This window comes from Myotis lucifugus, unplaced genomic scaffold, assembly GCF_000147115.1.
Source record: "Myotis lucifugus unplaced genomic scaffold, Myoluc2.0 scaffold_176, whole genome shotgun sequence".
Taxonomy (NCBI): Eukaryota; Metazoa; Chordata; class Mammalia; order Chiroptera; family Vespertilionidae; genus Myotis; species Myotis lucifugus.
In genome coordinates this window covers 2,292,559-2,313,731 of record NW_005871224.1, presented here as the reverse complement: position 1 = coordinate 2,313,731, position 21,173 = coordinate 2,292,559, and the positions used below count along the sequence as shown (strand labels likewise).

Here is a 21,173-nt window from a genome sequence, read left to right as displayed (position 1 = left end):
TAGTATTTCAACTAACTAAAGAGCAATTTTAAAGGCAATTCCTCTGCTAAACATGGAAATATGTTGTAACAAAGTTTGTGAGAAAGTAATTTATTCTACCATTTTTAAATATGGCAGAAATGACATCTAGCTGCGTATATAGTGAAACACCACTAGGATCAAGCTTTGAAGTCTACATGGACCTTAACTGTGGGAGTTTAAATGAATACCTGTAAGATTAAGATTGCACTTCAATCATCAAAGTCTAAATAAAAGGAAAAAACAGACACCAATGTGTCTAATTGTTCTAATATATAAATGACCCTGACCAAACTTTTATGGAAAAAAAAGGGGGGGGAAACATTTGTTTCTATTGTCAACTTTTTTTTCTATAAATATAATGTATAAACTTTAAATTAGCATATAGGGATGGGTCCTCCCCCCACCAACAAAAACCAACGATACACAAAACTAAAAAAATGCATAAAGTCAAAACCAACGACAGAGTAATGTGACTGTTCCCGGTCAGTGCTGGTTATGCTGCCCTCTTGCAAAATGACAGGCGAAATCGTACTTGTTTTTACATTTGCATCCGCAGATGTTGCACTGGAAAGGCTTCTCATACCCATGACATCCCATGTGAATGGTGTAGAGGATGTTGTCGGCAAAGTACATGTCACAGTGCTGGCAGTGGTGCAGGAGCTGCGGGTCCTGGGCCGGCAGGGTCGGAGCGGGCGTGCTCGGCTGGCTGTTTCCTGTGCTCGGGGTGCTCGTGTGGGCACTGGGTTCGCTGCTTGGACCTGCCACGGGACTGTAGTTCCTCTGGCTCTGGGGCGGCCGAGGGTCGGGGCTGGTGGGAGAGGCGCTTTGAGGAATACTTGCGGCCACGGCAGAAACCACTGCCTGGGCCGAGGGCTGCTGCAGCAGGAAAGGCTTCTCGTCCGGGCAGGGCACTACGTCGGGGGACGCGGGGTTCTGGTTTTCAGGGGGCAGGCTGCACAACTGCCCTGCGAGAGTGGAGAGCTGATTGAGAGGGTTGTCGACCAGGAGTTCTTGGGGGTCCCTGGGTAGGCCCCCAGTTGAGGTGCTTTTCGCCATACTCTCATAGGAGTCCGTCTGGATGTTGGGGATTTCATGGGTGAAATCGTTAAGGTAGTCTGGCTTCTGACCACCATGGAAGGTGGACTTAAGTTGATTAGCGCTCTTCTGCTATAGCCCAGGTTGCTGGTTTTCTCCTGTAAAACGCCCCACATTTTCTTGCTGCTTAAGGAAGACCTCGCACCTTTGATTGGCACCATCTTATGCTTGCGCCGTCGATGATGGAACAGGTGCATCGGAAGGAACACAATTCACATGTATATGGTTTTTCTCCTGTATGGGAACGCAAATGGGCTTCCAGGTGGCGCTCGTAAGCAGAGGCAAATGGACATAAGTGACATCTATGAGGTTTTTCACCTGTGTGGATTCTGATGTGTTCGATAAGCCGGGCTGTCCCTTTGCTGGCATAGTTGCAATAACGACACTTGACCTTCCCATCGAAGGTCCTTTCGAAGCCGTCTACTAACATTCCTGAGTTTTCATCCAGGGAAACTTCAACAGATGGTGGTCAAGTCCATTTTGATCGCCATCTGTCCCAGCTCCCTGTAGAGCCTCTGCCTCCTTGTACCCGCTCACTGACCCCGAGATCATGTTCACGTGGTGGGTCTGCTGGGTCAGGTACTCCCGGAAATCCTTCACCAAGTCCAGAGGCTCTGGCTTCTTCTCGCCCATCTTGTTTGTTTCATGCGGCTTGTTTTTAAAGTTTACAGGTCGTTACACCTGGGGGGACACTTTCCACGGCGGACCAGCGCCTCCTTGGTCCGGCCACTCCGGCGTGGACGAGATGCAGAGGAGCTGCTATGTGCTCTGGAGACGCACCCGGGGGCTCCACAGGCCATGGGGGGACCTTCCGCTCAGATGGGAAAGCCGCAGGGAGGTCGCCTGGCAGCTGCCCCAGTCACACACCCCCCCCTCGGCCTTGTACGTCGCCATGTTTTGCAGGAATCTGTTTTTAACAAGCAGCCACTGAGTTCTTCGCTTAGGGAGGGTGGGAAACACTAAATTGTGGTAGCTCAAAGTTGCCTCCACTTAGTAACAACTTTACCAAACCATCCACAGGTGAAACCAAGTGAAAGCCAACTAAAAGACAAGTAGGTAAACCAGTTCTTCTATTGCCTCTTTATTATTAAAATTTTATAGACCTCCAAGAGAACTATATGCTTTTGGCCCCAGTCTTTCCACATTAAGAATTTCTTCCAAATCTATAGAATCAAAGCATTCACATTATTGGATTAATTCTGTTTTAAAAAACGAATCTGCTGTGTGAAAACTGCTGCCAATGAAAATTTCAATCCATCAAGATTATCTCCTGTAAAAGACATGCAAAGAGGTAACTGTGTTTGGCATTTCATCATGAAAGGTATTTGGCTGTTTTTAAGTAGATTCATCTAATCAGGTACAGAAAACTTCATTTATAAATATAAGTTGTGGTGTGTTGGAAGTTATTAAAGTTTCTTTTTATTAGTTAAGTCAGATATATCTAAAGAGAGTCACTGACCATTGCTCTTATTTTTTATAGAAGCAAAAGCAAATCTTGTTCACATGCATAAAAACATGAAACTGGAAAGGCTCTGATTAGAGCTGTGTCACCAAGTTCTTTGAACTGCTTCAAAATTACATGCAAAAGTTATGTAATCTTTTGCTGAGTTATTTTTATTGAGCTGGCAGCTCCATTAATTCCTCCATTTTTTTCTTAACAGTAAAGAATAAGAGACATCTTGTAAAAGCCTTTGTTACCCAGTCATTAGTCATTCACTTTCTTAATATAAACACCTATTCATTTGAGGGTGTCAAGGATTCCCATTTGAGCAATGTACAAAAGTTCCCAATGGATTAAAATGAATAGGATAGGTATTAAAACAGAAGATTTCATAATCTTGAGGTAGAACATTGCCTCTTAAATATTTCTTGAAATTTAACAAAACCTTCCAGCACCAGTACTTGCTGATAACAAGTCATATGCCTGAAAAATAAGAGATAATAATGAAGGGAAGGGGTGACTCCCTTGAGTCAGTTGAGGTTGTGGCTCTTCACCACATTAATTAGAAACCACGTTCATCTGTAGATGGTCCTGAGACAGCAGGCAGCTCATCTGCCTGAAAATGTCAACCAAGACAAGAGCTACCTGCTGGCTGTCTCTGCCCCTCACAAGTGGACCTTTTCAAGTCTGATGACCTTAAAAATCCCCCTTCAGTTCACTCAGGCAAGGGCAAGGGCATCAGTGGGAAACACCTGGAAGCTTTCTTCCCTCTTAGTGTCAAACTGCACCCAGGTTCTCCCACTGGCAGAGGAGGGGAAACGGGACCCTGTGCTGGGGGAGTTCACAGTTCCCTTGTTAGGCTTTGTCCGGAGTGCATGTTGCTTTTAGCATGTGTTCCATGATATTGGTGTCTAAATTAACAGAGCTCTTGCTTTGTGTTCCATTCCAGGTATATACGAATTGGTATAATAGTTAAGAATACCACAAGTAGTATGGATATTCCAGTAAAATGCAATGTTTTCCTGAGTTTACGTTTGTGGCTTATATCCCAATTCAGAGGTGGTCTCCCTGGAAATGATCCAGGTGCTTGTAAGAGATAGCATCGTGAAGGTTATTGAAAGAAGTATTTAATGTAAATTAAGCCCTAGCCGGTTTGGCTCAGTGGATAGAGCATCAGCCTGCAGATTTGATTAAAACTCCAACTTACCTAAATATGCTGTGGGTGGTGCCACGGTCCCAGGTTCGATTCTGGTCAAGGGCACATGCCTGGGTTTTGGGCTGGATTCCCCAGTAGGGGGCATGCAGGAGGCAGATGATCAATGATTCTCTCTCATCACATGTTTCTTTCCTTCTCCTTTCCTCTCTGAAATCAATAAAAATATATTTAAAAAATAAATCTCAACACACGTATAAAAAATAAAGTAAATTAAGAATATATACTGATTATCCCTGATTTTCTAGCCATCTTCCTTGGAAGTCAACTTCCAGGTTGTCCTAGCCACTAGCCCTTTGTATTGTACCATCAGGACACTTGATGACTCACAATGCATGGAATGAAAAACTCCATCTAAAAGCACCGTGCGATTAAATGGTGAGAGAGATCCATAGTCAACCTTTCGACCTATCTGACCTTAATTTCCTTTGTGCCTCAGTCTTTGCAGGTGACACTCATCATGATCTCCCCTACTCAAAGTGATCACTGGGCCTGGTTGCAAAGAATAATTCAGAAAGGATATTCAAGTAAAATCTGCAGACGTCTCGGTTTGTTTATTGAATTAATAAGTTTGGTTTTTGGAATTGTTGTGATGGCTTTCCATTTGAGTCATATAACTTTCTCTCTTTCATTGACAGTGATTATTTCTGGTCTTAGGTTTCTCATCGTTCATAACCTGATGGCCACTTACGACAGATACCGGGAGTCACAAGATGTCACCATGATCCAACTAGAATTGCCGAGGTGTCTCATTAACAAGGATCAAATCGATGCCTCACAAAAGGAGAAACGGAAGTACGCCAAGTCAGGATGATCTGAAATTAAACCTGGATGCCTTTGTGCTTTTGAGCCTTTGGGCCTTTTTAAAAAAGTTTCTTGAGCATTTTTAAATAGAAATAAATTTGGGTTTCACAAACTTGGTCTCCTTTAGGATGTTCTTGTTTGTCCCCTATTGCCTTTGTGAAAATTCTTCCTGCTTTCAAATTCATGTCATCTGGCCCTGGCAGGGTAGCTGAGTTGGTTAGAGCATCGTCTCGCTACACCAAGGATAGCGATTTGATCCCCAGTCAGGGCACAGATGAGTGGAACAACAAATCCATGTTTCTTTCTCTCCCCTTCCTATGTCATCTCTAAAATAAAATTTTAAAAAAATTCATTTGGCTCAGTAGTTTTCTCCTGGTTGCTGCCCCTCCCACCCTTCTTGCTCTCTTTCTACCATCATTGAAGATTCAGCTGCTGTCTCACTCTGCCTCTTCATGTTAACTCCTACAGATTTAAAAATATATATATTTGTATTGATTTCAGAGAGGAAGGGAGAAGGAGAGAGAGATAGAAACATAAATAATGAGAGAGAATCACTGATTGGCTGCCTCCTGCACACACCCACACTGGGGATCAAGCCCGAAACCTGGGTATGTGCCCTGACCAGAATCGAACCGTGATCTCCAGGTTCATAGGTTGATGCTCAACCACTGAGACACACCGGCTGGGCTACTCCTGCAGATTTTAACGTGCCCAGAGGTGATCCACAGGTGCCCCCAGCTCACAGCTCTCTTCACCCACAGTGTCCTGTTCTTCTCTTCCCCATAAGTTACCGACTTCCATGATTATAGCCTGTCCATTGTCACCACTGCCATCTGAGACCCCAAAACAGGATTTTAAAAAGATTCCCAGGTGATTCTAATGTGCAGCTAAGGTTGAGAACCACTGACATAGAGAAATTTCAAAATACAGGGTAGCTTTTTTTCTTTTTCTTGTTGTTAATCCTCACTTGAGGCTATTTTTTCCATTGATTTTTAGATAGAGTGGAGGGAGGGAGGGAAGGAGAGAGAGAGAGAGAGAGAGAGAGAGAGAGAGAGAGAGAGAGATGAGAGACACTCATCAATTGGCTGCCTCCTGCACGCATCCAGGGATCAAACCTGCAAACAAGGTACATGGCCTTGACCAGGAATCAAACCTGCAACCACCGAGCCACACTGGTGAGGGCCAGGGTAGCTCAACTTTGAAAATGAAATGCATTTTCAATAAACACTACCTTTATAATTATTCAAAGTGTGTGCATTCATTTTTTTGGTACACCCTATATTTATGCGGAGTGAAAGCAGTCAGAAAAGTACATAGAGAGCCCTAGCTGGTTTGGCTCAGTAGATGGAGCGTCGGCCTGCTGACTCAAGGGTCCCAGGTTCGATTCCGGTCAAGGGCATGTACCTTGGTTTCGGGCACATCCCCAGTAGGAAGTGTGCAGGAGGCAGCTGATCAATGTTTCTCTCTCATCAATGTTTCTAACACTCTATCCCTCTCCCTTCCTCTCTGTGGAAAATCAATAAAATATATATTTTTTTAAAAGGAAAGTACATAGAGAAAGATGAATGTTATGTACAGTGAAAGAAAGCCTATTAGTGGTTGCCTGGGGTTCGGAGGAGGGAGGCACAGGAACTTTTGTGGTGATGGATGTGCTTTTTATTTTAATTAGGGTGATGATTTTATGGATACATACAATGTCAAATTCATTGATGTGTACACTTTATATATGTGCAGCTTTTTAAAACCCATAACTCCATGAAGCTGTGAATCATGAGTTTAAGCAGTGTTTCCCCAGTCTTTGCTGATAAAGCAGCTCCTGGGTGCTGTGGAAAATGCATACCCCTGGTTCTGCTCCATGAAGCACCAGGTGAATTGTGCTTTTGACTAGGGCCGTGGTCGGCAAACTGCGGCCCCTTGAGTGTGGCTCTTCCACAAAATACCACGTGCGGGTGCACGTACAGTGCGATTGAAACTTTGTGGCCACACTCAAGGGGCCAAAGAGCCGCATGTGGCGCGCGAGCCGCAGTTTGCCAACCACTGGCCTAGGGTCCAGAGAATACTCAGGCTCAGAGAAGTTGGGAAACTCTGGTATAAAGTGGTGGCAGCTGAGAAGGAGGCTTGACCAAACCAACACTCTCTCTCCCTTAATCCTCACCTGAGGATATTTTTCCCATTGAGTTTTAGAGAGGGTGGAAGTGATGGGGAGAGACAGAGAGAGAAACATCAATGTGTGAGAGACAAGCTGATTGCTTGCTTCCCACACTCACCCTGACCAGAGGAATCAAGCCTCAACCCAGGCACATGCCCTTGAACAAAATCAAACCCCGGACCCTCTAGTCTGCAGGCCGACGCTCCAACCACTGGACCAAACCGGCAAGGGCCAGTCTTTCTTTTAAGGAGTTTGTTCAGCCCCTCAGGATCTTAATCATCAGATTAATTGAGAAAATGTTATGCTGATGGGTGAAAATGGCCTTCCATGAGAAGCCACATGATTGCAATTCTCCAAACAAGATCCTATCTTCTATAAAAGAAACACAAAGAGCTGCGTTTGGCATCTCGTCTTGAAAGGAGTTTGACTTTTCTCGTTATTCAAGAGCTGCATTAACCAAGGTAAAGGAATCTACTTTTTTATTTTTTACATATAACTGTAGTGATTATATGTGCTTGGAAATCACTTTACACGCTCTTTTTCTTATTCCTAAATTAGACCAGGGATGTCTAATTACACTGACCATTGTAATTCCTCAGATGTGAATTTCCTGTTATTCCCTTTGTCTATTTCCTTATTTTCTTCTTAATTTGTCTATGCTCTTTGTTTATGAGGGATATTAATCTTTTTCTTCTATCTGTGTAAAATATAGGGTGTTCCAAAAAATGTATTCACACACTTTGAATAATTATAAAGGCAGGGTTTATTAAAATGCATTTCATTTTCAAAATTGAGCTATCGGCTGTTAAAGTGTATATGCCTTTTTTGAGACACCCTGTGTGTTCTCCTAATCTGTCACTTATCATAACTTTGTCTATGATGCCATTCAAGAGATTTGTTTTCTTTAAGGCATCCCTATTTAATTTTTCTAAATAAAACCTAAGTGCTTTCTATATTAGCAAGACTCAAAACATGCATTCAATCTAAGGAACTATAAATAAATAAAATTAATGGGAATAGAGGAGGCATTTAATAAGAAAAGCCTAAATTAAATTGTAAATCAAACAGAACTATGACTGATGGGTAAGACTAAAAGCTTGTTCTTGGAAATAGTGACAAATCAACTCTGTCAAAACAATTAAAAAAGCATTTATGAACAATATAAGAAATATAGTCAGGCGTGAAGAATTATTTTAAAAGGTAATGTACAACTTTATGTCAAAATACTTAATAATTTAGGTTAAAGGGGTAGTTTTCTTGAAAAGTGGCCAAAATTGAATCAAAAAGTGACAGAAACTGGCAGTGAGCAGACAAATCACTCTAGATGAGGAATGTATCGATCCCCCCACCTGAGGAGGATCTGAGTGGCCTGTTGCTTTGAGCTCTGGAAGCTTTGCAAAGGTACCTTTTGACAACGTTAATGTTACCCTGTCCCCAGTGCCCTAAAAATCCCCTCAGCAAAACAGGGGCATAGTCTAACTTTACAATATACATGTTCAAGTTCCTAACACAATGAGAAAATAAATCTTATCTTTTTCCAGCCTTTAATCACAATTTGCACGTGTGTAAAAGCTTAAAATCCAATGAACACTACCTTCACTTACCTTTCTTAGTCTCAACAAATTAACTTTTTGTGGAAACTTTGGTACGTGTTTATGTAATTTATTATTATTGCTGTTATTGTTTGCTGAATCACTGGAGAGTAAGTGGCAGACTCTATGTATTTCTTGCTTAAATACTTGAACTTTCATCTCCTGTAAAGAAGGGCATTCATTCTCCTACCCAAACTGAATACTACCCTTGCTTAAAAATGGTCTATACAGCTTAATATAAAAAAGATGTCTGTGAGTGTTTATTTCAAAAACACAAGTTCAGAAGAAATTTTATAGTTAGAAATCATTGATGTTACCATCTCTCTCCCTCTCCCTTCCTCTCTGAAATCAATAATAAATAAATAAATAAATAAACAAATAAACAAATAAATAAATGCAATACCACATCAAGAGGGAGGATAAGCCCTGACTGGTTTGGCTCAGTGGATAGAGCGTCAGCCTGCGGACTGAAGGGTCCCAGGTTCAATTCCAGTCAAGGGCATGTACCTTGGTTGTGGGCACATCCCAGTGGAGGGTGTGCAGGAGGCAGCTGATCCATGTTTCTCTCTCATCGATGTTTCTAGCTCTCTGCCCCTCTCCCTTCCTCTCTGTAAAAAATCAATAAAATATATATATTAAAAAAAAAGAGGGAGGATAAGTTCCTAGTCAACCTTGAATTTATCTAACCTTAACCTCTTTCTCCTCTAATCCCTGCAGATAAGATTCATCATGATCAGAACACCTCGAGTTTATGATCAGTGGACTCTGTTGCAGAGAATAATCCGAAGAATGTGTTCATACAGATTCTGCAAACGATACTCTTTCTTCTTTACTGGATTAACGATTTTGATTTTTGGATTTACTGTGGCAGGTTTCTCCCCGTGCCAGTATATGTTTCCCTTGGCAATGACATTGATAGCTACCGCCACTGTTTTTCTTATCGTTCTTATTGCGGTAGAATTTGGTGTACGCCGTCGAGAGTCGGAGGAATTAACTCCCCAACAAGAAGAATCATGGAACTACAGAATCCAGTGCATAGATGTTTAAGCGTTAGTAACGGGAAACCAATAGTCAGCACCTGCCTATAATCTTATCTGAAACCTGGATATCCCTAGGCCTTTGGACCTTTTTAAAGTTTCTTGAGCATTTTATTTGCAAAATAAACACTGGTTTTTAAAAGCTACTCTGATTTTTGTAATGTTCTCCTCTACTGCCTCTGTGAAGTCTCTTCCAGGGGAAGTCCTCTCTCTCCAATACAGGACAGGTAGAGAAACCAGTTTTCTCCTCCCTGTTTCTACATCTACCAACATTTCACATCATCAAGCTCTATACCTTAAATAGATATGATTTGCATTTGTCCATTATATATTTCAAAAAAGCTGGGAAAAAGGAACAAATTATTGATGTGCAAAACAACATGGATGAATCTCATAATATTTATGCTGAGTGAAAGGAGTCAGGCTTTAGCCCGTTTGGCTCAGTGGATAAAGCGTCGGCCTGCGGACTGGGGGGGTCCCAGGTTCGCTTCTGGTCAAGGGCATGTACCTTGGTTGCGGGCACATCCCCAGTGGGGGGTATGCAGGAGGCAGCTGATCGATGTTTCTCTTTCATCGATGTTTCTAACTCTCTATCCCTCTCCCTTCCTCTCTGTGAAAAATCAATAAAATATATCTTTAAAAAAAAAGAAAGGAGTCAGAAACAGACGTGTCTAGACTAAATAGTACTCTTTATATAAAATGCCAAGTAAAGGCCCTGCCGGTGTGGCTCGTGGTTGAGCATCGACCTATGAACCAGGAGGTCGAGGTTTGATTCCTGGTAAGGGCACCTGCCCAGTTTTCGGACTCGATCCCCAGTGCGGGGGAGTGTAGGAGGCAGACAATCGATGATTCTCATCATTGATGTTTCCATCTCTCCCTCTTCCTTCCTCTTTAAAATCAATAAAAATATATTAAAAATGCCAGGTAAAGGATAAAAAGCAGACCAGTGGTTGCCTGTGGGTTGGAGGGAAGAAGGCCTGGATGAACAAAGGGAACTTTGGAGGTGACATGTGTTCATGGTCTTGATTGTTCTAATGCTTTCATGGGTATATACAGAGGCCACACTGAATTGTACCTTTAGGATAAAAATATATTTTAAAAAATAAATTTATATAGCTATGAAGACGTGAGTAAAGTAGCACAGAGTGAATGATTGAAAGCATTATCACCCCAGTCTTCACTGGCATTAAGATCCTCCTGGGGTGCTTGTGGAAAGCTGATGCTCCATGAAAGAATCTGGAGAACTGTGCTTTCAACAAGAGCCCCCAAATTTGTTGAGCCCAGAGTGGCTGGGAAATTGGTATAAAGTGGTGGTAGCTGAGAAGGAGGCTTTCCTCATCTTGACCAAACTATCATCAGGTGAAGCCAGATGAAACCACCACCATCAACATTAGGGGAAAACAAATGATGATTTGTTTCCAAGCTCTCTCTCTCTCTCTCTCTCTCTCTCTCTCTCTCTCTCTCTCTCTCTTTTTTTTTAACATGGACACTTGATCATTAACTACCATATAACAAGTGTTTGTCACCAGTCTCTCCTTTAAGGAGTTTCCTCAGCTCCTCGGCATCTAGGCCTTGATTATTGGATTAATTGAGAGAAAGCTCCACTGATGGGTGAAAATGCCTCTCCAGGAGAACCAGGTTGTGACAGTTATTCAATCAAGATCCCTTCTCCTATAAAAGCAACACGAAGAGCTGTGTTTGGCATTTCATCTTGAAGGGTGTTTGCTGGTTTCCATTGTCCAAGAACTGCATTTAATACCAGGTAAAGCATGCTACAATTTTTTTTACTCTATATAAAAGTAGGGGTGTGTTTGGAAGTCATTAAAGATGCTCTTTTTCTTATAACTAGGTGAGGTCAGGGATGTCTTTTTAGGTTCACTGACCATTGCAATTCCTCAGAAGTGGGTTTCTCGGTATACTCTGTTTTTCTCTTGTTTTTATTTCCTTATGTGTAAATTTTTTAAAATAGATAAGCATTGTAATTCTTTGTCTTCTATGTGTATAAGATATATAATTCCAGACTGACATCTACCAAAACTTTGTGTAACGTGTCTTACATTATGCAAGTAATATTTCTTTTTCTTTTTAAAATTTATGTCTATTGTTGAAAGTATTACAGATGTCCCCCCTTTTTCCCCATGTGGTGTCTCTGTCTCATTTTTCCCAAGTGAAATATGATGGATTTCACATTTTGGGGGGGAGACTGAAAATAAAACATATATTTAAGAGAGGAAGGGAGAGAGATAGAGAGTCAGAAACATCGATGAGAGAGAAACATCGATCAGCTGCCTCCTGCACATCTCGAATGAATTAAAACTTACTTCTTGGAAAAGTGACTAGTAGGTTTTTATGGCAAACCCTTCAGTCCGCAGGCCGACGCTCCATGAGACAAGAAATATAGTCAGATAAAAAAATTATTTAAAAGTTAGTCTAGCCCAGCTGTTTGGAGTGTTGTCCCATACACCAAACCGGTTTGATTCCTGATCTGGGCACTAGGGGAGGCAGCCAATTGACGTTTCTTCCTTTCCTCTCCCCTCCCCCACCCTGGCTACTCCTCTTTCAAAAATCAATGAACGATATATCCTCTGGTGAAGATTTTTTTAAAAAAAGTTAGTCTATAATTATATACCAATATAATGTAATAAAATTGAAGAGCAAAATGGTATGGCTATTGGAAAAATGATTTGTGTGTATGTGGAAATGACTGTACAATTAGAAAATCTAGAATCTTAATTAAAGAGTGGCTCAGTAGATTGAGGGTCGTCCCACACACCAAGAGGTTCAAGAGGTTGCTGGTTTGATTCCCAGTCAGAGCATATGCCTGGGTTGTGGGCTTGATGCCCTGTAGGGGGCTTGCAGGAGGCAGTCCATTGATGTTTTTATTTTCTCTCCCTCTCTCTTCCTCTTTCTCTAAAAAAAATCAATAAAAAATTTCAAAAAAGCTTTAGAATTATTGTAATAAATTAAAATGACTAGCTGCAAGTATTGGTACACAAATTCAGTACTTTTCCTTTGTAGTATAATTACCTGTTGAAATAGACCTGATAAAATTCCCCATTATAATACATAATATGAATTATATAAAATTACATGATATAATTGTAATTGTATAAATATATATATGATATGTAAGGTATATGAACAGAATTGTAAAGAGTAAATAGAAAATAAAAATAAAACTGTAATGAAGAATACAAAGATGAATTCGATTAGTAGAGAGAATTTTCTGAAAAGGAAAATACGGCATTATAAAAATATAATGTCTTCCAAAGAAGTTATTTTCCCACATTTCAAAAAACAAACAAAGCCCCCCTCCCTTGCAACATATCTGTGTGCTGAGGGTAATGCCAAGAAAAGTCTGAAAGACAAGTTGAAGGGGAACACCTGAAACCAGTTAATAAAAGTGGTTTTAAATCAGCACAAGTGGGAATTGGCAAAGGATTGATCAATGGAAGATAGTGTGTCAAAACATATAGCCAAGGGAATAGGTTTAATATGATGCAGTTGGCATTTCAAATTAATGGGGAAAGATGGTGGAGAAATAGTTGGCTATTCATTTGGGGAAAAATACAGCTCTGCTTCATGCAATGTACAAAAATTATCAATCTATTAAAATGAATAATAATAAGATCAAAACATAGAACTTCATGTGGCTCAGTGGTTGAGCATCGACATAATCAGGGCACATGACCAGGCTGCGAGCTCAATCCCCAGTAGAGGGCGTGGGGAAGCAGCCAATAGATGATTCTCTCTCATCATTGATGTTTCTATCTCTCCCCTCCCTCTCCCTTCCTCCCTGAAATCAATAAAAATATATTTAAAAACAACATAGGACTTCATGATCTTGTGGTAGGACATTGCCTCTTACATGTTTCTTAAAGTGAAACAAAATGTGCCCAGCAGCAGGATTCACTGGTCAAATGGCTTATATGCCAGATAGTTTTCAAGAGGGGAGAAAGAGTAACTCTATTCAGATGAGAAAGTGGCTATTAAAATAGAACCTTTTGTGGGAGTTCAAATTTCCCTTGTTAGGCTTTGTTTCAAGTGCATGTTGCTTTCAGCTTCTATTACATTATATCTGAATCTAAATGAATTAATAGGGCCCTTGTTCTGTGTTCCATATGATCTGTCCTAGAACTAGTGTAACAATCTTAAATATACTCACTCTTGGGTAATCCTGACACGCCTGGAAAATGCAATGTGTATCTTTTTTTTTTAAATATATTTTATTGTTTTTTTACAGAGAGGAAGGGAGAGAGATAGAGTTAGAAACATCGATGAGAGAGAAACATCGATCAGCTGCCTCCTGCACATCTCCCACTGGGGATGTGCCCGCAACCCAGGTACATGCCCCTGACCGGAATCGAACCTGGGACCTTTCAGTCCGCAGGCCGACGCTCTATCCACTGAGCCAAACCGGTTTCGGCTGCAATGTGTATCTTAAGTCTTTATACATCCCCAGGCAAACCTCGGGACTGTGGGCAATGCCCCAATTCAATATTGGTCTCTATGTAAAGGTTCTAGAAGTTTATGATAGCTTCATGAAGGTTTTAGAACAGTGGTTCTCAACCTTCCTAATGCCACGACCCTTTAATACAGTTCCTCATGTTGTGGTGACCCCCAACCATAAAATTATTTTCGTTGCTACTTCATAACTATAATTTTGCTACTGTTATGAATCGTAATGTAAATACCTGATATGCAGGATGTATTTTCATTGTTACAAATTGAACATCATTAAAACATAGTGATTAATCACAAAAACAATATGTAATTATATATATGTTTTCCAATGGTCTTAGGCGACCCCCAAAGAAGTCTCAACCCACAGGTTGAGAACCACTGTTTTAGAAAGAGTATTTACCCGGTGGCGTGGCTCAGTGGTTGAGCATCGACATATGAACCAGGAGGTTGAGGTTCAATTGCTGATCAGGTTCAATTCCTGATCAGGGCTTATGCCTGGGTTGTGGGCTCAATTCCCAGTGGGAAGCATGCAGGATCTCTCATCATTGATGCTTCTATCTCTCTCTCTCTTCCTCTCTGAAATCAATTTAAAAGAAGATAAAAAAAAAAAGAATAGATACTCATTGTCCCTGACTTCCTGGCATCCTTCCTTGGTTATCCTAGCCAGTAGCCCTTTGTTTGACATCATCAGGACACGTGATAACTGAGAGTGAATGGATTTCAAAACTTCAACTAGAAGCAGTGTCATGCTAAATGGGGCGATAGGTTTCCAATCAGCCTCTGACTTATCTGATTTTTTTTTCTTCTTTCTAATTTCTGCAGATAAGACTCATCATGATCCCGTTTTCTCAAGCTTCCGACCAGAGGAGCTGGTTGCTGAGAATATGGCAGGGATGGTGTCCCCAGGATTTTTACAAATATATCTCGTTTTTAAATATTGGATTAAGCATTCTCCTACTGGGAATTTCTGTGATCACTTTCTTATGGAATGATATACCTTTTCCTCTTGCAATGATAATGGCTGTTTCTGGAATTGTTTTTGCTATTATTGTTGTAATGTTCATTTTCTATAAAGCTGGCCAAAACTCAGAAGATTCACCTTCCGCCTTAGAATTATCAAACCTTGGAAATACTCTGGGGCGCAGAAATATTGATTGTGAAATGGACCCATGGGCAGCAGGCACTAGACTATAACTTCTATTAAACCCAAATATCTTTGGGCCTTTGGACCCCTGTATGCATTGTTTTAAATAGAAATAAACTCTGGCTTATAAAAAATCTTATCTGATCTTGGAATGTTCTGGTTCCCTGTTGCTTCTGTGGAATCTCTATTTCTCCAGAAATTCTTGCTCTCACAAATTCATGTCAGAAGAAGGAACCAGTTTCTTCTTCCCTGTTGCTGCAACTATCCACCTTCTTGCTCTCATCCCACCATCATTGAAAATTTGGCTACTGCCTCTCACTCTGGCTCAGGGGTGGGCAAACTTTTTGACTCGAGGGCCACAATGGGTTCTTAAACTGGACCAGAGGGCCGGAACAAAAGCATGGATGGAGTGTTTGTGTGAACTAATATAAATTCAAAGTAAACATCATTACATAAAAGGGTACGGTCTTTTTTTTTTTTTTTTTTTAGTTTGCCCACGGCTGCTCTGGCTCTTCACATCAATTCTTGCAAATTTCAATGTGCAGAGAGGCGACCAATCCAAGACGACAGGTGCCAAGTTCATGGCCCTCTTCACCTGCAATGCCCTGTTCTTCTCTTCCCCATCAGTGACCTACTTCGGTGGGAGTGTCCTGTACCTTGTCAGGACCCCAAAACTTCCTTGCAGACATCCCATTCATTACCACATAGCCCCCCTTATACTCAAAGAAATTTATCTTGTACCCTTCACTTGACAATTCTCAAATGTCATGGACTTCTCCAATCCTTTGATGCCACTGCCTCTTTACTTTCCCACAGCCCTTGACTTTCTTCTTGTCCCTCGTGGGCTCCCAACTTTTCGTACCCTTCAGACCTTCCTGTGTATTCTGGTAACATCACTGGACTATCCAAGTTGTATACAACAAAGCCAAGAAGCCAAACCTCCTGAGAAATGACAGAGTAAGGATTCCTTCAAATCATGACCCCTAACCTCAAACAGGCACTCCCGCTGCCGTTCTCCGTTTCACTGTGCCTACTCTTTCTCCTGCTGCCCAGGCAGATTCCTCTGTAAGCACATTGCCTCAGTCATATCTTATTGGCTTCATAGGTGAATTGTTCTAAACGTTCAAAGAATTAATACCTATCCTTCTCAAACTATTCCAAAAAATTAAGAGGAGGAAAAGATCTCAAATTCAGTTTACAAGGTCAGCATTACCTTGATACCAAAACCAGACAAAGACACTATAAAAAAATTATAGGCCAATATTCCCGATGAACATAGATGCAAAAATCCTCATCAAAATATTAGCAAACCAAATTCAGCAATACATTAAAAAGTTAATATATCATAATCAAGTGGGATTTATTTCTGGGATGCAAGGTTGGTTCAATATCCACAAATCAATTAATATGATACACCACATAAACAAAATAAAACATAAAAATTACTCAATCATATCAATAGAGGCAGAAAAAGCATTTAACAAAATATAACATTCACTTATGATAAAAACCCTCAGCAAAGTGGTAAAAGAGGGAATATACTTCAACATAATAAAAGGCATCCAAATTGAAAAAGAAGTAAAACTGTCATGCTGGAGGCTAATTCCAGCATGTCCTAATAAATGCAAGAAGTCCTCAAAAGGTTCATGGGCTTCTATATGTAGCAGGGCTGAATTATATTACCTGCTGCTGAAATAGCTGAAAGCATTTCCCCAAACCTGAAAATCTGCATATATTATTGCCTGCTGCTGGAACAGCCAAAGGCAGTTCCCCCAACCTGACCAAATCTTACCTTTGATACGTATATCTGCTTTGCTATAGGGCAAAAATGTGTTAATAAAAAGCTAGGGGTCCAAAGATTTGAAGAACTTAGTTAATAAAGCTAAGCTCCATCTGGCTCCCCCCAAAATGCCTTCCAAATTTATATTTCATGTCTAGTTTATTTAATTTACTTGCAGCCCCTTTTCCAGATTCCTGAACCCTTCTAGATGCAGGACAATACCCCAGCACTGTCATACAGTAATTTGCAGATGACATGATACTACTATATATATAGCCCACGTTCAAAGGCTGTTAAATCGCGTTGTTTACACATATCTTCAGAAAAAAATCACTTCTATTGTCGTGGTAAACTACCTGCTTCCCTATTTATAATGGTCTGGCCCTCTAGCAACTTCAGCGCGAAATTATAGCTAATTTGCCTACAAACGTCAGGTGGTCATAATAATCTGACCACTCAGTGTATATATAGAGAACCCTGAAGATTCACCCCCCCCCAAAAAAAAAACAAAAAAACCCTACTAGAACTAACACAGTAATGGGAGTAAAGTAACAGGATACAAAATTAATATTCAGAAATCAGTTGCTTTTTTTGTTTTGTATGTTTTTTTGTTAATCTTCACTGAAGGATATTTTTCCATTAATTATTTTTAGAGAGGGAGGAAAGGAAAGGAAGAGAGAGAAGCATCGATATGAGAGAGAGCCAAACCAGCTAGGGCTAGTAGCATTTTTAAAAATAGCAATAATGAACTATCAGAAAGAAATTTAAAAACCCCATTTACAATTGCATCAAAAAGAATAAAATACCTAGGAAAAAAATTTAACCAAGGAAGTGAAAGACCTGTACTTGGAAAACTGTAAGATACTGAAGAAAGAAATTGAAGAAGATACAAATAAATGGAAAGATATACTGTGCTCATAAACAGAATTAATATTATTAAAATGTCCACACTACCCAAAACAACCTACAGATTCAATACAACCCTATTAAAATATCAATGGCAATTTTCACAGAGCTAGAACAAATAATCCAAAATTTATATGGAACCACAAAAGATCCAAATAGCCAAAGCAATCTTGAGAAAAAAGAACAAAGTTAGATGAATCATGCTACCTAATATCAAACTATACCTTAAGGCTATAGTAATTAAAACCGCTTGGTACTGGCATAAAAACAAGTCCATAGATTAGTGGAATAGAACAGAGTCCAGAAATAAACCCACACCTACTAGCATATGGTCAATTAATCTATGACAAAGGAGGCAAACAAAACAGAAACAAACTCATAGATACAGAGAACAAATTGATGGTTGCTAGGTGGGGGCGGGGAGAGGTTGAAGGGATGAGTGGAAAAGGTGAAGGGATTAAAAAGTATTAATTGCGCCCTAACCGGTTTGGCTCAGTGGATAGAGCGTCGGCCTGCGGACTCTCTATCCCTCTCTGAAGGGTCCCGGGTTCAGTTCCAGTCAGGGGCATGTGCCTTGGTTGCGGGCACATCCCCAGTGGGGAGTGTGCAGGAGGCGGCTGATTGATGTTTCTCTCTCATTGATGTTTCTAACTCTCTATCCCTCTCCATTTCTCTCTGTTAGAAAATCAATAAAATATATATATATATATAAATTAATTATTAATTAATTGCCAATATAGCTGTTAAGTGCTGTGTTGTCATTCCCCCTGCTCAAAATAAAGTTGTTTCTTAACTATACCTGCCTGCTAGACTCCTGTAGCAGCCAGGGACGCTTGGTCTCATACATAATTGAAAGAAAGAAAGAAAAAAAAAGAAGTATTAATTGCCATACAGCATAGGAAATATAGTCAGTAATCCTATTTAATAAAGACAGGTATGCAAATTGACTGTCACTTCACGACAAAGATGGCGATGCCCACAGCCAATAAGGAGGGAATATGCAAATTGATGCAACAAAGATGGTGGTGGCCAGGCCAGGATGCTTGCATCGTCACCATGGTGATGACACAGGTGTTCTACCCCGCCCTGGCTGCTCCGGGTCTCTGGGCAGTGCGTGAAGGTGGAAAGGCAGCTCTGGCCAGAGCGAAGGTGGTGCCGGCAGCCAGGGGAAGGAAGGCCTATTCTTGCACGAATCTTCATGCATTCGTCCTTTAGTATTGTGATAACTATGTATAGTGTCAGATGGGTACTAACTAAACTTATTACTTGGTAAGTTATATAAATGTCTGCCAGAGGTTCTCAACCTGTGGGTCGCGAACAATGAAAATACATCCTGCATATCAGATATTTACATTAGGATTCATAACAGTAGCAAAATTACAGTTATGAAGTAGCAATGAAAATAATTTTATGGTTGGGGGTCACCACAACATGAGGAACTGTAATAAAGGGTTGCGGCATTAGGAAGGTTGAGAACCACTGGCTCTAATCACTATGTTGTACACCTAAAACTAATATTATCTATAATAATAAAAGCATAATATGCTAATTAGATCAGACATCCTTCCAGACGTCCTTCTGTCCTTCCGGATGAAACCAAGGCTACAAGGGAAGCCCGGGTCCCGGGTGCCAGAGGGAAGTCGGTGCCGGCAGCTGGGGGACGGAAGGCCTACTCTTGCATGATTTTCATGCATCGGGCCTCTAGTATGTCAATAATAATGAAAATATATAAGAAATTAATTAAAATAAAATTTAAAACATACTATTGTCACAAATGAGCCCATATATAACTCGTGAAATATGAGTAATCCAGGTTCTTGGATTTGATAGTATAGTACATTAACATTGAGAGAGGCTGAGGGAAGGCACATGGGACTTTCCTATAAATTTCTCAGCAAGCTCCTATGAATCTATAATTATTTCATAATAAAAAGTTAAAAAAATTTAAATAGTATTTAAACAAACTATTGAAGTGAAAGAAAAAAAAAACAAAACCCACAAACCACAATGTCAGGTTTTGTAATTTTTGTAACTTTGCATTTGTAAGGGGCCCAAAAATGCTATTGTCATTATAAGAACTGGCCACACAGTGTCACTAGTGGCCTGCCATAGCCCTCTTAAAAATTTTTTTTTTTCTCCCCTAAACAAGATTTGTCATTCATGAAGAAAAGACCTGGCCATGTTAAAAAATAACGAATTAAAAAACAGCCACATTCAAGCACAGTTTATTCTGATTGGGAGCATTTTGAACCCAGATATTTCATCTTTTTTTTTTTTTTAGGTGAAAACACAGAAAAACCCTAAGAAAATGAATAGAGTTTAAAGAAAACAAATGGGACATTCTCTAGAGGAGCCTTGCTTCTCAAAATGTGCTCTATGGTCCAGTAAGATTGGCATGGCCTAAGAATTTGTAAGAAGTGCAAAACCCAGGCCCCACCCCAGACCTGAGTTAGGTTCCTGATAAGTTCAAAGTGCCAGTGCTGCTGGTCCATGGACAATCCTCTGAATAGTCATACGGAAGGGACACAAGAACATGGGCAGAGGCCTGGAAAATATCAGCTGCTGCAGATACAATAAAACCTTCCTGATTTGAAGCTCACTAAATCAGCTCTCTTACGTTTACAAGTTGTCAACATAAGAACCATCCTGGCTGGCAAGGCTCCGGAGTTGAGCATTGATCTATGAACCAGGAGGTCACGGTTCAATTCCCAGGCAGGGCATATGCCCAGGTTGTGGGCTTGATCCCCAGTGCGGGGCGTGCAGGAGGCAGCTGATCAATGATTCTCTCTCATCATCAATGTTTTATCTCTCTCTCCCTCTTCTTCCCTCTCTGAAATCAATGAAAATATATTTTTAAGAAAGAAACATTCAAACTTATAGAGAATTTGTGTGGGTTTATTTGAGCCAACTGTTGATAATTGCCAGGAAGCAAAATCTGAACGAATTGAGATAATGCTCCAGAGAATGGCAGTTTTGCACCTTATTTTATACGTAACAATCAAAAGAGAAGACACGCCCTAGCTGGTTTTCCTCAGTGGATAAAACGTTGGCCTGTGGACCAAAGGGTCCCGGGTTAGATTGTGATCAAGGGCAGGTACCTCGGTTCCAGGCTCCTTCCCGTCATGGGCCCTGGTCAGGGCTCATGCAGGAGGCAAGCAATCAAGGTGTTTCTCTCACATTCATATTTCTCTCTGTCTTTCCCTCTCTCTTCCACCCTAAAAAAATCAACAGAAAAATATCCTCGGGTGAGGATTAAGAAAAAAGAGAAGATGCAGGTGAGTTACAGGAAATCCACTGGTGATAGATTAGGGAGGTGGGAGAAAGCAAAGCAGAGAAACTTCGGGGATTGAATGAAAAGTAAAATGATAGACACATACATCTTTTACATAGGTGGGTACAGAACAGTTAACAGTCTACATTAACTCAATAATAACGAGGGGATTTGTGCAGTCTACATTAACTCAATAATGCTTTGAAAGGGTCTGGAAAAAGGAAAATCATTTGCCATTCCAAAGATATGGAAGAGA

At 40.6% G+C, this 21,173-nt stretch overlaps 1 non-coding gene and 1 pseudogene across 1 annotated transcript; one reads left to right on the top strand and one right to left on the bottom strand.

Annotated features, from left to right (window-relative positions):
* Positions 1 to 504: 504 nt before the first annotated feature.
* On the bottom strand, positions 505 to 1,752 carry LOC102417520 (annotated as a pseudogene).
* A 16,609-nt stretch (positions 1,753 to 18,361) lies between these two features.
* Positions 18,362 to 18,493, top strand: LOC111827505. Its single transcript, XR_002831106.1, has one exon. It is a non-coding gene; the product is annotated as a small nucleolar RNA SNORA63 (small nucleolar RNA).
* The last annotated feature ends 2,680 nt before the right edge of the window (positions 18,494 to 21,173 follow it).